The following is a 13436-nucleotide window of genomic DNA, read 5'->3' as shown; positions in this document are numbered from 1 at the left end:
GATAATGTAAATATTAACACCTGTTCGATTGACTCTCGATCTACAATTCATATTGCAAACTCCTTGCAAGGTATGCAAAAACCTAGGGAAATCGGTAGAAATGGGCAAAATATCTTATTTGGAAACAAGATGGCTCACATGTGGAGGCTATAGGAACATGTATTTTAACCTTAATTAGTGGCTTTTTTTTTTGAAATTAGATAGGACCTTTTATGGTCCATATTTTTTACAAAACTTGATTTCTATTTCCAAACTTATACCTTTGGGATTTTTTTTTTAATTTTTCAAGTACGTCATTCAGTTCATTATTTAATTCTGATTGTGTTAGGAATGATATTTTGTCTGATGGTCTTTTATTGTATTAATTTACAAATAATATCACTTATAGTTCAATGCATGTTCACATTGGCACCAAATGATGTAATATTAATGAAGACTCCTCTATGTTGTGGCGCCGGAGATTAAAAAAATCTCTATTTAAAGAATTAAAAAATTAGTAAATGATGGGGTACTTAGTACTCTAGATTTCACTGATTTTGCACATGTGTGAGTTGTATTAAGGGAAAGAAAACCAACAAGTCCAAAAAGGTGCCAATAGGAGTTTAAATATATTAGAAATCATACGTACTGAATGGACTCACATGGTCAAAAATATTTTATCACATTTATCAATCATTACTCATCATATATGTATCTTTATTTACTTCATAATAAGAACAAAGCATTAGATGCCTTAAAAACCTTTAAGGTTGAAATAGAGAAATAATGTGAGAAGTAGATTAAGATCATAAGATCAAATAGAGGTAAAGAATATTATGATAGATATACAGGGGGTGGACAAGCACCTGGACCATTCTCTAAATTTCTTCAAGAGTATGAGATAATTGCCCAATACACCATGCCTGGTTCAATGACTACAATGATGTATCAGAATGAAGAAATAGAACATTATTGGATATGGTATGAAGCATGTTTAGTAGCTCCAATCTTCATAAATCCTTGTGGATTGAAGTACTTAAGATAGCAGTGTATATATTAAATCGAGTTTTAACAAAAGTTGTTACCATTTGAATTACTAAAAGGTTGGTAACCAAGTTTGAGACATGTGTAAGTTTGGGGATGTCCGTATGAAGTGAGAATCTATAATCCATAAGAGAAGAAGTTGTATCTAAGGGCCATTAGTTGATATTTTATTGGATATCCAAAATGTCTAAAGGGTACAGATTTTATTGCCCATTCGCTATAAGTGTTATGCCCTAGGTCCAATCAACCTTCGACATAAATACTTTTAATATATAATTGATGCAATTTTATGGCAGATCTATTATTTAATTAATATTCAATTGAATTAAACAATAGAGTCTGTAGATTTAAATCTTGATAATTTGTTAATTAGGAGTTGTGATTGGAAGAAACAAATTACATATGATTGAACCTTAAATCATCCATGGTTGTAAGTAATAACAAGATACGGATATCGTTATTACGGATAGACCTTCACGTGTGTCATTTCTTACTTGTGACGTAAGTAGCTGATCTCACAAATTAAAATGTAATGACACTTAAAATGTTCACGTAGATGTTTAGCTGTAGAACAAAATATTGGAGACCCGTTGAGAGATTTCATATGGATAATTATCTTAATGTCAGTAGTTAATTTCTAACGTTCGGTAGTGAAATTGATCTTTTAACTTGAGGTCAAAATGGTGCCTTATATGAAAACAGTCATACTTTTGCAATGTTGGATGTTGCTCTATCAAGGACCGCTAGTACGACGTTGTTCAAGTATGTCAAGAATCATATGAAGGTTGTGAATGACCAATAAAGGATTAGTCATTCTTAGATAGTAAAAGATTATGATTTATATTCCATTTAGTTAAGTCGATAATGAAATTTTTGGCCAATGTGTATTCATAAGTCGAAAAGAAATTTTCAACTTATATTGACTTAATAGTGGAATGTAAGATATTATCAATAATTTAGATTGACATTTATCCATATTTCATAATTGATCGGATCATATTGACGAAGGAATTATAATTTCTTGGTAAACGAACAAGTTTGATTTTGTTATATCACGTGACATTTTTTGTCACATGTATTACCCTGACACATTGCTAGATGTCAATTTGGGACGAGAAAGTGAGTATGTGATAAATTAAAAGGGTATTTTTAATTTATCGATTTTGACTAGATCAAAATAATAATTCATGTCGCTAGGAATCGTGTTTGGGAACCTGATTGGTCACACACAAAAGGAAAACTGGAAGATTGTATTTTACCAACTAATTAATTTAACAAGCGTTGGATTATTTATTGGCCTGAATTAATTAATTAAATTAACTAATTCATGGGTCAGATTTAATTAAATGGGTTAATTCAATCTTGGACTGGGTTAGAAGATGGGCCAACTCGTTTGGGTTTGTATAAATAGGTAGCTAGTGTTTTGGATCTTTAGAGAAAATTCATAATTCTTGCTAGCACAAGAAAACCCTAGTTGTTACAATCAGTTTCTCTGTGGAATACTATTGGAGGTTGGACAATTGGATAACTATGGATGACAGAATAATGCTGCTGGAACAAAAGAAAAAGCAAAAAGTTAGCAGATCTCATCAAAGGTACATTTTCAATCAAAATTTCTATCTAAACACAAAGAAATCCTTTGTAGAAATTGAAACCTATTTTTATTTTCGCTACGCATGATAAGTAAATTCCCCACAGTCACAACACTAAGATTGTGGAGTCAAGAAACACTAAGTTTTTTTAGAATACTTGATAAGTGGGAGTGATCAAACTAGGAACAAAGTTCTTGAGTATGATCATTTGAAATCTCAACCTTCCATTTCAAATGACAAATTGGTCATAGTTCATAACACCCCTTAAGTACAAACAGTGATGAAGAACCAGTCATTGAAATCCCACAAGTAGCTAACAATGTTCAAGTAGATCAAGTAGTTTAGAAATTACCAGACTCTCTTGAACAAATAATTGAACCACAAGTTTCTTAGGAAGATGCTACAACATTAAGAAAATCTATTAGAACCAAAAGGTCAGCAATTCTTAGTGATTATGAAATGTATCTCCAAGAACCTACCACAGTATTGGAGCCGAAAATGATCCTAAATCATTTTCACAAGCCATGAGTTGTAAAGAGTTAGAATTATGGTACAATACCATGAAAGAAAAGATGAGTTCCATGAAAACTAATAGAGTTGGGGATTTTGTTGAGTTGCTTAGTGGTATCACAACTATTGATTATAAATGGGTCTTTAAGACTAAGAAAGACTTGTTAGGCAACATTGAGAGATATAACAAGAAATTTGTTGTTATGGAATTCACTTAAAATGAGGGAATTGATTACATGGGGACCTTTTCCCTTGTATCTAAGAAAGATTCTCTACATATTATTTTGACATTAGTAGCCTAATTTGACCTTGAGTTACAATAAATAAATGTAAAAACAACATTTCTCAATGGAGATATAAATAATGAGGTTCATATAAAACTATTTTTTTTTTCACTCTAATAGGGTGAGCACTTGGTCTGTAAGCTTAAGAAATCTATATATGATCTAAAACAAGCATCCTATTAATGGTATTTTAAATACCATGGAGTAATTTCTTCATTCGGATTTGTTGAAAATCCCATGGATCAATGTATATACCAAAAGGTTAATTGGAGTGCGATTTGTTTTCTTGTTTTCTACATAAATGACATTTTACTTGTAATCAATGATATAGGTTTGTTGCATGAGGTGAAACAATTCATCTCTAAGCATTTCGATTTGAAGGATATGGATAAGTCATCTTATGCTATTGGCATTAAGATTCATAGAGATAGATCACGATAGATCTTGGGCCTATCTCAGGAAACTTATATTAAAAAACATTTAGAAAGATTCTAAATGAAGGATTGTTCACCAAGTGTAGCCCCATTACGAAGGTTGATAGGTTCAATTTGAACCAATGCTCAAAAAATGATCTAAAAACTGAACAAATGAAGCACATTCCATATGCTTTCACTGTCAAAAGCCTGATATATGTCTAAGTCTGTACAAGTCCAAACATTACATTTTTGTAGGAATGTTAGGATAATATGAGAGTAATTCAGGTATAGACCACTAAAGAACGACAAAGAAAGTAGTAATATACCTTCAAGGAACTAAAAATTACATGCTTGTATATAAATAGATAGATAATCTAAAAGTGATTAGATACTCAAATTCTGACTTTGTTGGCTGTGTTGATTCATAAAAATCAATATCAAGGTACATTTTTATGATAGCTGGTAGAGCTGTATCATGGAAAAGTGTCAAGCAAACCTTGACCGCTATTTCCTCTATGGAAGTCGAGTTCGTCTTATGTTTTGAGGCCACTTCAAATGGTGTATGGATCAAAAGTTTCATATTTGGGCTTAAAGTTACAGATTCTATTTCTAGGCCATTAAGAATTTACTGTAATAATTTGGTTGTTGTCTTTATAGTTAAGAACAATAAAAGTGGTAGTCGAAGTAAACACATCGACATTAAATATAAAGCCAATAGGGTAGGTATTAAAGAAAAGAAAGTGGTCATTAAGCACGTAAGCATTGAATTGACGATCACTGAACCTTTGACTAAACGCATGCCACCACTAATATTCAAGGATCATGTACAAAAAAATTGGACTTGGGTCCACTTAATTTATTTGAGAAAATAAATATATGGAGGACTAAGATTTTTATATGAGACTCTTATTTATTGCGATGTTTTCTCATATTCATGTGCGCTTTAATTTATTTGAGAAAATACATATATGGAGGACTAAGAATAAGACATAGGGTCTTTTTCATTAATTATTCACATAAAGGATGATTTTTAAGGAACTAAATCCATTGTAATATATGGAAGGTAATACTCGTTATTAGATGACACTTCACCATGATTCATATGTTTATTTCTTAAGAAAGGCAATCATTGCGATTAGTTGAGACATCAGGTTGAATATATGGACCAAATGGGAGAATCCAAGAATCGTTTCTTCCGGTTTTAGTTTCTTCTCGGGCATTGATGATCCAACATTCACTCTTCAATTTCAATATTTATAAAACTTCAATCAGTATTCATGGAGTCACTGATTAGAATGTAATTAAAGCCATAGGTTGATGGGTGCTTGGCTCTATAAGTGACTTGTCCCCTAAGCTCAAGCACGACAAACATTATAGAATATATAAATTATACACCATCAAATTCGGAGTGTTGGAGAGCTTGAAAGTGCCATTACCTGAAAAAAATTGGACTATCTAGGACGTTATCAATGGCCGAAGGTACACATTCGATTTGTGGCTTTTCATTTTTCTCGATCTAATACTGTTTTGGATCGATTTTTGGTCTTACAATCACTACTAATGGGTGATTGTGGCCTTGGAGCATTGTATAAGTTGTGGAAAATTCAGCATTTGCAAGAATGGTAGATACAATTTGTGCTCAAAAATGTTCTTTTGCTCTTCTCCGACTAATGGTTCTCTTGCCAATCTAGTAACAAAACATATGCCCTTTTAAACATAGCTCTTCTCCGACTAATGGTTCTCTTGCCAATCTAGTAACAAAACATATGCCCCTTTAAACATTCATGACCATTCTTTTAGTATAGTTGATATAAATGTCGGGTAAGACATGAACAACGTACTTTGAGTAGATCATTTTTCACTATGATTTGCATTGACTATTTTCCACAACAATGTTAAACAGTCTCTTATAAAAGCTTAAGGACATATTTACCTATTTAAAGGTTGTCTTCAACACTTTCTCTCTTGTGCAGGCCAAAATTTACATTGTCTTCTAGCAACGATCTCAATAATAGGAGTTTAAGCAAGAGTAACAACTAAAAATAACCAAGAGCGTTATTGGACTTAACTACAAAAATCTAAAGTTTAGATCTTTGGGTTCCTGCAAGAAATTTATTTATGCTGAATGTATTTAGAAGTGATAGAAAAAATTGCTTCCTATTGGCAATATTGTCATAATCTAGAAATAAATACAAGTTTGGCTAAGCATAAAAAAATTAATTACAAGGAAAATGTTCTAGTCCATCTTTCGTATAACTAGATTCGAGATGAGAAGATAATTATAAATAATATAAAAAAGTAACTCTACATTACTATAATTGTTCCTCAATATGTTTTCATATTTTGAAAACATTGTATAATTAAATCATTATCAATTTCGTTAAATATATCCTTCTCAATATATAGAATTAAACGGTCACTCAACCACTAATCTCCAATTCAATTGTGCAGCCGAGTCTTAACAAGATTCATTGCAGAAAATGTCCTCTGAACAATAGAAGCAGCAACAGAAAAAATTGGTATCATGTCACAGGCCTATATAACAGTGAATACATTTTATTTTTAGTCGTCACAACCAGTTTCTTGTAAGATCATTCCGACCTCAAAATCCTCCAAAGTTTTCATCTGTGTTCATATAAAAATATATGTTTCAAGTTGATCATCAAATGCAAAAGGAATTTGTTAGTGAAAAATCTTCGAGATAATACTCACCAAATAGTGATGGCAATGGGCGCCTCGCCCTGTCTCGCCCCAACCCCACCCCACCGGGGCCAGGGTAGTTTTTTGCCCCATTTACTACCCCATTTAATTTTAATTTTTTTGCACATTTTCAAAATTTCGAGTTATACTATTAAAATATAAAATACAAATTCAAAATCTAAAAATTCAAAACAAATATTGCTCAAATTATCTATATTCAAAGAAACACTTGAAAAAACAATATCAAAAAAAAAAATAAAAAAATACTAGATATTTTTTAATATTCACGGGGCGGGTTGGCCCAACCCATCAACCCGTCGGGGTGGGTTTTTTTGCCCCTTTCGGGGCGGGGCCTCGACGGGACGGGGCAGGGCGGGGTAAATTGCCATCTTTATTACCAAATCGATTTAGTTTGTGTTTGTTGAACGTAGCAAATGAATCATTTGGACACAAACATGCTACACAAGAGCACAATTTACTTGAAAAATGAGCATTCAACTCTTGAAGTTTCATACCAATGACGGTATAAAAGTAATCCACATATAAATGATGTAAATTTGTCAAATTGCTGGAATTTTACGCCATGAATGACCTAAAAGTATATATTTTGCTTCTTAATAGAAAGAACAATCTTCAAGAAAACAATCCCATCTATTGTCCATTATTGCTTGAAGTTGTTTTCTCACAAATTTTCATGACATTGACAATATCTTGATTTTTTTCCTTGTAATGCCTTTGACAACTCATTGGAGCTTCCTAAGATCTTTTTCATGAGATGATGACTAAATGCAATGTCAAATCTTACTATCAATGTCAATAAATTATGTGATTTACCTCTTTTTCCAGAACTTGGAACATCATGAACAATTATTTCAAGGACATCAATTGTACATGAAAACATTTGAATCAAGTTAATCAAAGAATTATAATTAGAGCTTCAATGTATATCATCGGAATGATTTAGGGTAGTTTGTTGATTAAGACCCCCCATCCACTTGAAAATTCATCATGACTGAGAGCTTCAACAATTTAAAGTCATTAACTCTCTTGGAGATTACATCATATAACTGATCTGCCAACAACATTCACCACTCTATCAACCAAATAAAAAATGCTTCAATCTCTATGTGCTTGTTTGCCAGAGCAACAAGAGCTATTTAAAGTTAATGAATAAAGCAATGATTGTAGAAAACACTCAGGTTCCCCTTCAGAATAAGTGCATTGAGAGAATTAAACTCATCTTACATATTACTAGCTCCATCATAACATTAACCTCTCAAGTTAGATATGCTTATTTTATATCCAGAGAATAAGTGATCAATAACAACTTTAAGGGAAAGAGTTGTGGTATTCGATACATGTTCTATGCCTACAAAATGTTCAATCACACTTCCATTCTTGTTCGCATAATGAAGAATAATAAACATTTGCTCCTTAACCGAGATGTCATGTGATTCATCAACCAAAGTGGAAAATGAACCATCATCAATATCCTTGATAATAACATTGATTGTTTCAAAAGCAACATCACTTACAATATCTTTCTGAATGCCAAGTGATGTTAATATGAGATTCTCATTGAGCATTCTTAAAAGTAACATCTTTAATTTTCTCATTATGATCAGCAAAAAATGCAATAATTCAAGAAAAATTCCTTGATTATTTGATTCTTGTTCATCATGTCCGTGAAATTCAAGCCCTTGCCTTAGAAAAAACCAAAGGATGTACCTAAACTATCGGTAATCATTTCGTGATTTTTGTGACTGTTTCAAGAAAATTCCCTAAATATTTTCTCTTAATTCATGAAAGCTTCCTCTTAATTCATGAAAGCTTCACACTTAATTCGATCTTTGTCATAAGCACTATTATGATTTTCAACATGCTCTTTAAGTTTTTCTTTCCATTTCCAATTTAAGAACCCTCACTACTTGATTTAAAAAGATAATAGTAAAAGCAAAACTTAGCATCTTTCGCTATGTTACACACCAACTAAGAAGGAAATTCATAAAATCCAGAAGATTGAAAACGCTTCAGTGATGTTTTTCCGTATTTTTTCTATGAAAAATTTATGCTTGGAAGGATGATAATGACCCATTTGTATGTAGACTCTTCAAACTTTATCCCAATCATTAACATAATATTTCATAATTGGAATTTGTAGTCCAGAATTTGTAAGAAGTTGTGCAACATCAATTTTACCCTAAACATCTCTTTCATTCTGAACAACATCACTTTTGCCTTGAACAACATCACTTTCATACCTCAACTCACTTTCATCTTGAATAATATCACGTTTATGGACAATAACATTTTCACCCCGATTACTATTTTCATGCCCAATATCACTTTCAACTAGGTTTAGACACAGTTCGAGTTGGAAGTTTCGATTGGAAGTTGGTTTTGGGTAAATTTCAACCAAAATCGACCCGATTAAGCTCTTAAACCTGACTAATACCTCAACGGTTTGAATCGGTTTGGGTTGGTTAGTTGGTTTCATCTTGGGCCAAAACTAAATTTTAAATAAAAAAACGCTATAAAGCTTTTGGGCCCAATTGATTACACCTAATTTTTTTTTTTTCAATTAAGACAAATCTATAACCTGTTATTAACACACAATTTTGCAATCAACACAAATCCATAACTTGTAAGTCGTAAATAAAGTAAATTCATAACCTGTTATGAACACACAATTTTACACAAAGTAATGCACTAGATTTTACACCCATTGTACACCATAAATCAATAAAATTGAAAGAAAAATTGAGTAGACCATCTAGTATCAATTTTACCCATTTACCCGTTCTACACTTGACTCCATTCAAATGTCAGGAATATATATTCAACAAATGGAAAGACAATAGGCAAAGGAGGTGATAGAGACTAAGGACTGTAGCACCGAAGAGTGGGGCAATTAGATTTTGAATGTTTCACTTTCCACCTTTCTAGAAACACTGAGAAGACGAAAATATAATTGAGTGTGTTTTTTAATATAAGGTATTGACTTTTGATTTATTTTATTTTTGTGTTAGGCTTTAATCTTGTAAAAGCAGTATACTAAAACCTAGGAACTCTAAACAAACCTTTAGAAATTGGGAACTCTAAAATCTGCAATAAAAACTAGGATTGTAAAAAAATTATAATTGGGTTGGATCAGATTGTTTAATAGTTGGGTTGGAGCTTTTACGCATAACCAACTCAATCCATCATATTAGTGGTATTATATTAATTGTTTAGAATTGATTTGTTAGATCAAACTGATTGGAGTCAGTTCGGTTCAATCGATTTGATTGATTTTTCCTTCCTTTTTTTTTTTTGGCCAGGGTCTACTTTCAACTTGAATATCCATTTCATCTTGAACAATCACAGCGTCACTTCTAAATTTCTTTCTATCAATATTATGTCATTCAATAGAGACTGAAGAATTTTTTTAAACTCTCTCTCCATAATTGTTGACATTGAAATGAATTATATATAAACAAAAAATTTCAAGAAAGATAACTTCTTCTATTCCATTTATATAGGCTGATTTTATTTTTCATACAGATTAAAAAAAAATATTTAATGTTACTGAAAAGCAATTTTATAAAGAATTTTCCTAGTTATACTTATTTAATTATCAACAATTAGTAGTGAAAATGTGTTTTTGTCCATATTTCCAAAACGAAGTGGGAAATGTGTGTATGTATTTGGATAATTTCAAAAAGGTAAATTAAAATATATATAATTTCCAGGTTTAGTAGGAGGAATTGGCTATAACTAGGCAAATTAAATTAAGTTATATTAGTAAACGAACAAAACAAATACTTTTTCAATAATAAAACAAAACTATATAAATGGGACAAGAAAATAACAAAAGTAAGCCTATCTAAATGGGACAGAAAATGTGTAAGTTTACTAAAGTTTTGGCAAGCCAGCTAATAACATTAGCTCGAAATAACTTCATGTTAACTTTTGTAAATAAGTACCATTAACAAAATGAAGAAGGCATCCCACATGAACCTTAAAATAATCTTAATTTCATTGTCTATTTCCTTTTTAAGCAAAATTCAAGCATATAATTAACACAAAGGGAAAATTCTATAATTAAACCTTAGCCATATCTAAAGCTAAAACATCTAGAAAACTTCCTTCTTAATAGAAACTTCAACTCACAAAGTGGATGAAAATAATCCGCCTATTTTTGTATTTATGATTATCCTTTTTTAAGTTTTGAATTTACGCAATGATTTCTTGATATGGGTTGTGGTATCGTTGGGACAAAGTCATAATTTGAATTAACTAAATCTCTCAAACCTATTTAATCATCAACACTAACAAGGCACATATAAATAAGCAAGTTAATAAATTTAAGAGATAATTGCAGCAGAAGCTCCGAACCTTTGAAACACTAGTAGACTTTTCCGATACTTTTAATTTGTTGTAGTCATCATTCGCTAACCTTTCTAACCATTCCAGGTAAGGCTTTGTGGACAATTTCCATCCAAAATACCACCAGTAGACCACCAAAAAATTTTGACCACTTTTTACCAAAATAGGGGAAGCAAAATGGTAACTTAATATTTTTTCCATAAATTATTAAAAACTTAAACAAAAAAAAAAATGATATCTGATCTTCTTCCTTACCCCCAACCCCGCAACCCAAAATAAAAAAATCTACCACTACTCCGCTCATTGCCATCGACCACCACTACCATAGTGAACATTAATTCCTTATTAAACTAAGAACAGTCACTCCAAGAAATGAAAATTCAAGAAAAGCCTAAATGTGGCCGCTGCACTTCATCTCTTTAAATAACACCGAAAAATACCACCCAAATCCCCGGTATCACACCCCCAATACTTGTAGAGAAAAGATTATTTACATTTAGGGAAGGGGCTCATGTATGTCTAGGTGAAAATTACATTTGCAGAGAATTGGTTCCATGGAATCTATACTATTTTATCCTTGAAATTTTATAATTTGGTTTTATATGTTTTAGAATAGAAGATCTAGGGCTAATGTGTTGGCTCTATCAAGTGTCGGGACACACATCCTACCGCAATCTCAATTTATATTACATATGTATTTGGGGATGTAAATGGACAATAGATTCTAGGTGCACCAATGGTTGGCGATTTGAGGTGGTGGTGGTAATTGATATGTGGTGACAGATTAAGGAGTTTTTATTTATTTTATTTTACTTTTATTCTTTTTAGTGTTTCCAATTTAATTACAATTTTGCCTTTATAAAATTGAAGTCGCCTACTTTAGTTAAAATGGTTAAATTTTAATTTTGATGGTCAACTAACAACAAAAGAAATGATTTCCATCCATCTGGGGCCTCATCTACAATGATTGAAAAGTTTAGGGATAACTACTGCAACAAATGAAAGATTTGAGAAAAATCTGCTAGTATTTCAAAAGTTTAAAGCTTCTACTACAATTATCTCTAAATTCAATGCCTAGTACATTATGCATTTAAGTTTGTACTTTCCTTAATCTTCTATAGAGAATAAAGAGCCTTCCTTTATATCTTCTTCAACCATTGAATGACCACAAGCATAAAAATAGTGAAAAAATTGTAGAAGAGAGACATAAATAAGTCAATTCAAGAACTTAATACACTGACTCGTTTGAACTCGCATTTTCAATAGTGTAATGAATTGATCGCATGACAATGACAATAATAAAATAAACAATAACAAAATAAAAACACCAAGATTTATGTAGAACCCAATATGGGAAAAAATTACAGAAAGAGAAAAAAAATTCACTATGATCAATAGTAATAATGTTTACAACATCAAAATCTGAATACTCTCGAGCGAGAAGCCAGCAATAGCGGGCTGCAGCTCCGTCGATCGAGCGCCAAGTGTGTGTCGGACGACCTATGAATTTTGGAAGAAAATATGGAGGCACCACTCTAGCGACCAGCTAGTTGTAGGCGAGCAAAAATGTGACAACTTCTCTTTTTAATCCATAATTTTGATCTCTTCACGACCATTTCAACCAAAACTCCAGTACTCACTAGAATTTGGATCAAACTATAACAAATCTTCATCTTGAACCAAATTTCAATATAAGGAATTCCAAAACACTTCTCCAAAGTAAACACCATTCCTCCTCTTCCAAAAAAGCCCCAATGGGCTAAATTAATGACTAACACCAAGTTCAAGTAATGCTCAAACTTTGCAATGTAAAGTGGTTTTATCATTATATCAGCAGGATTATCCTTGGTATCAACCTTACTTACTAAAATAGCAATCACATCACGCACCAAATGATACCTTACAACAATGTGCTTAATCATCCCAGGAAAACATTTGATTCTTAGCCAGAAAGATAGCAATCTAACTATCACAATATACTAGTAGAATACGAAAGTCTTCGCTGATTTCACCAATCAATCTCTCAACTACATCACCTCCTTTTCATGCCTTTGTAATGGCCATGTACTTTACTTCTATTGTAGACAAAGCTACTGTATTTTGTAGAGTAACTTTCCAACTAATAGCATACTCTCCAAGGGGTAAACACATAACCTGTAAATGATATCATTTTATCAAGATCCCCTGCATAATCTGATTCCACATACCCAATAACTCCATCTGTATTTCTACAAAAATGAAAGCAAGCATCGAAAAACCCTTGAAGTATCTAAATATCCATTGCACTAGTTTCCAATGTTCATTACCAGGATTTGTCATATACCTACTAGCTGCATATGCCAAATCTTGTCTTGTACAAAACACAGCATACATAAGCGAACTAACTGCATTGGAATAAGGAACCCAAGATATATAGTCAATATCTTTGTCGAATTGAGGACACAATCAAGATGAGAATTTGAAGTGAACAGCAAAGGAAATACAGACAACCTTAGCAATCGGCATATTGAACCTTTGAAACACCTTCTCAATGTATCCCTTCT

Source organism: Olea europaea, chromosome 1, assembly GCF_002742605.1.
Source record: "Olea europaea var. sylvestris chromosome 1, O_europaea_v1, whole genome shotgun sequence".
Taxonomy (NCBI): domain Eukaryota; kingdom Viridiplantae; phylum Streptophyta; class Magnoliopsida; order Lamiales; family Oleaceae; genus Olea; species Olea europaea.
This window is presented reverse-complemented; position numbering follows the sequence as displayed.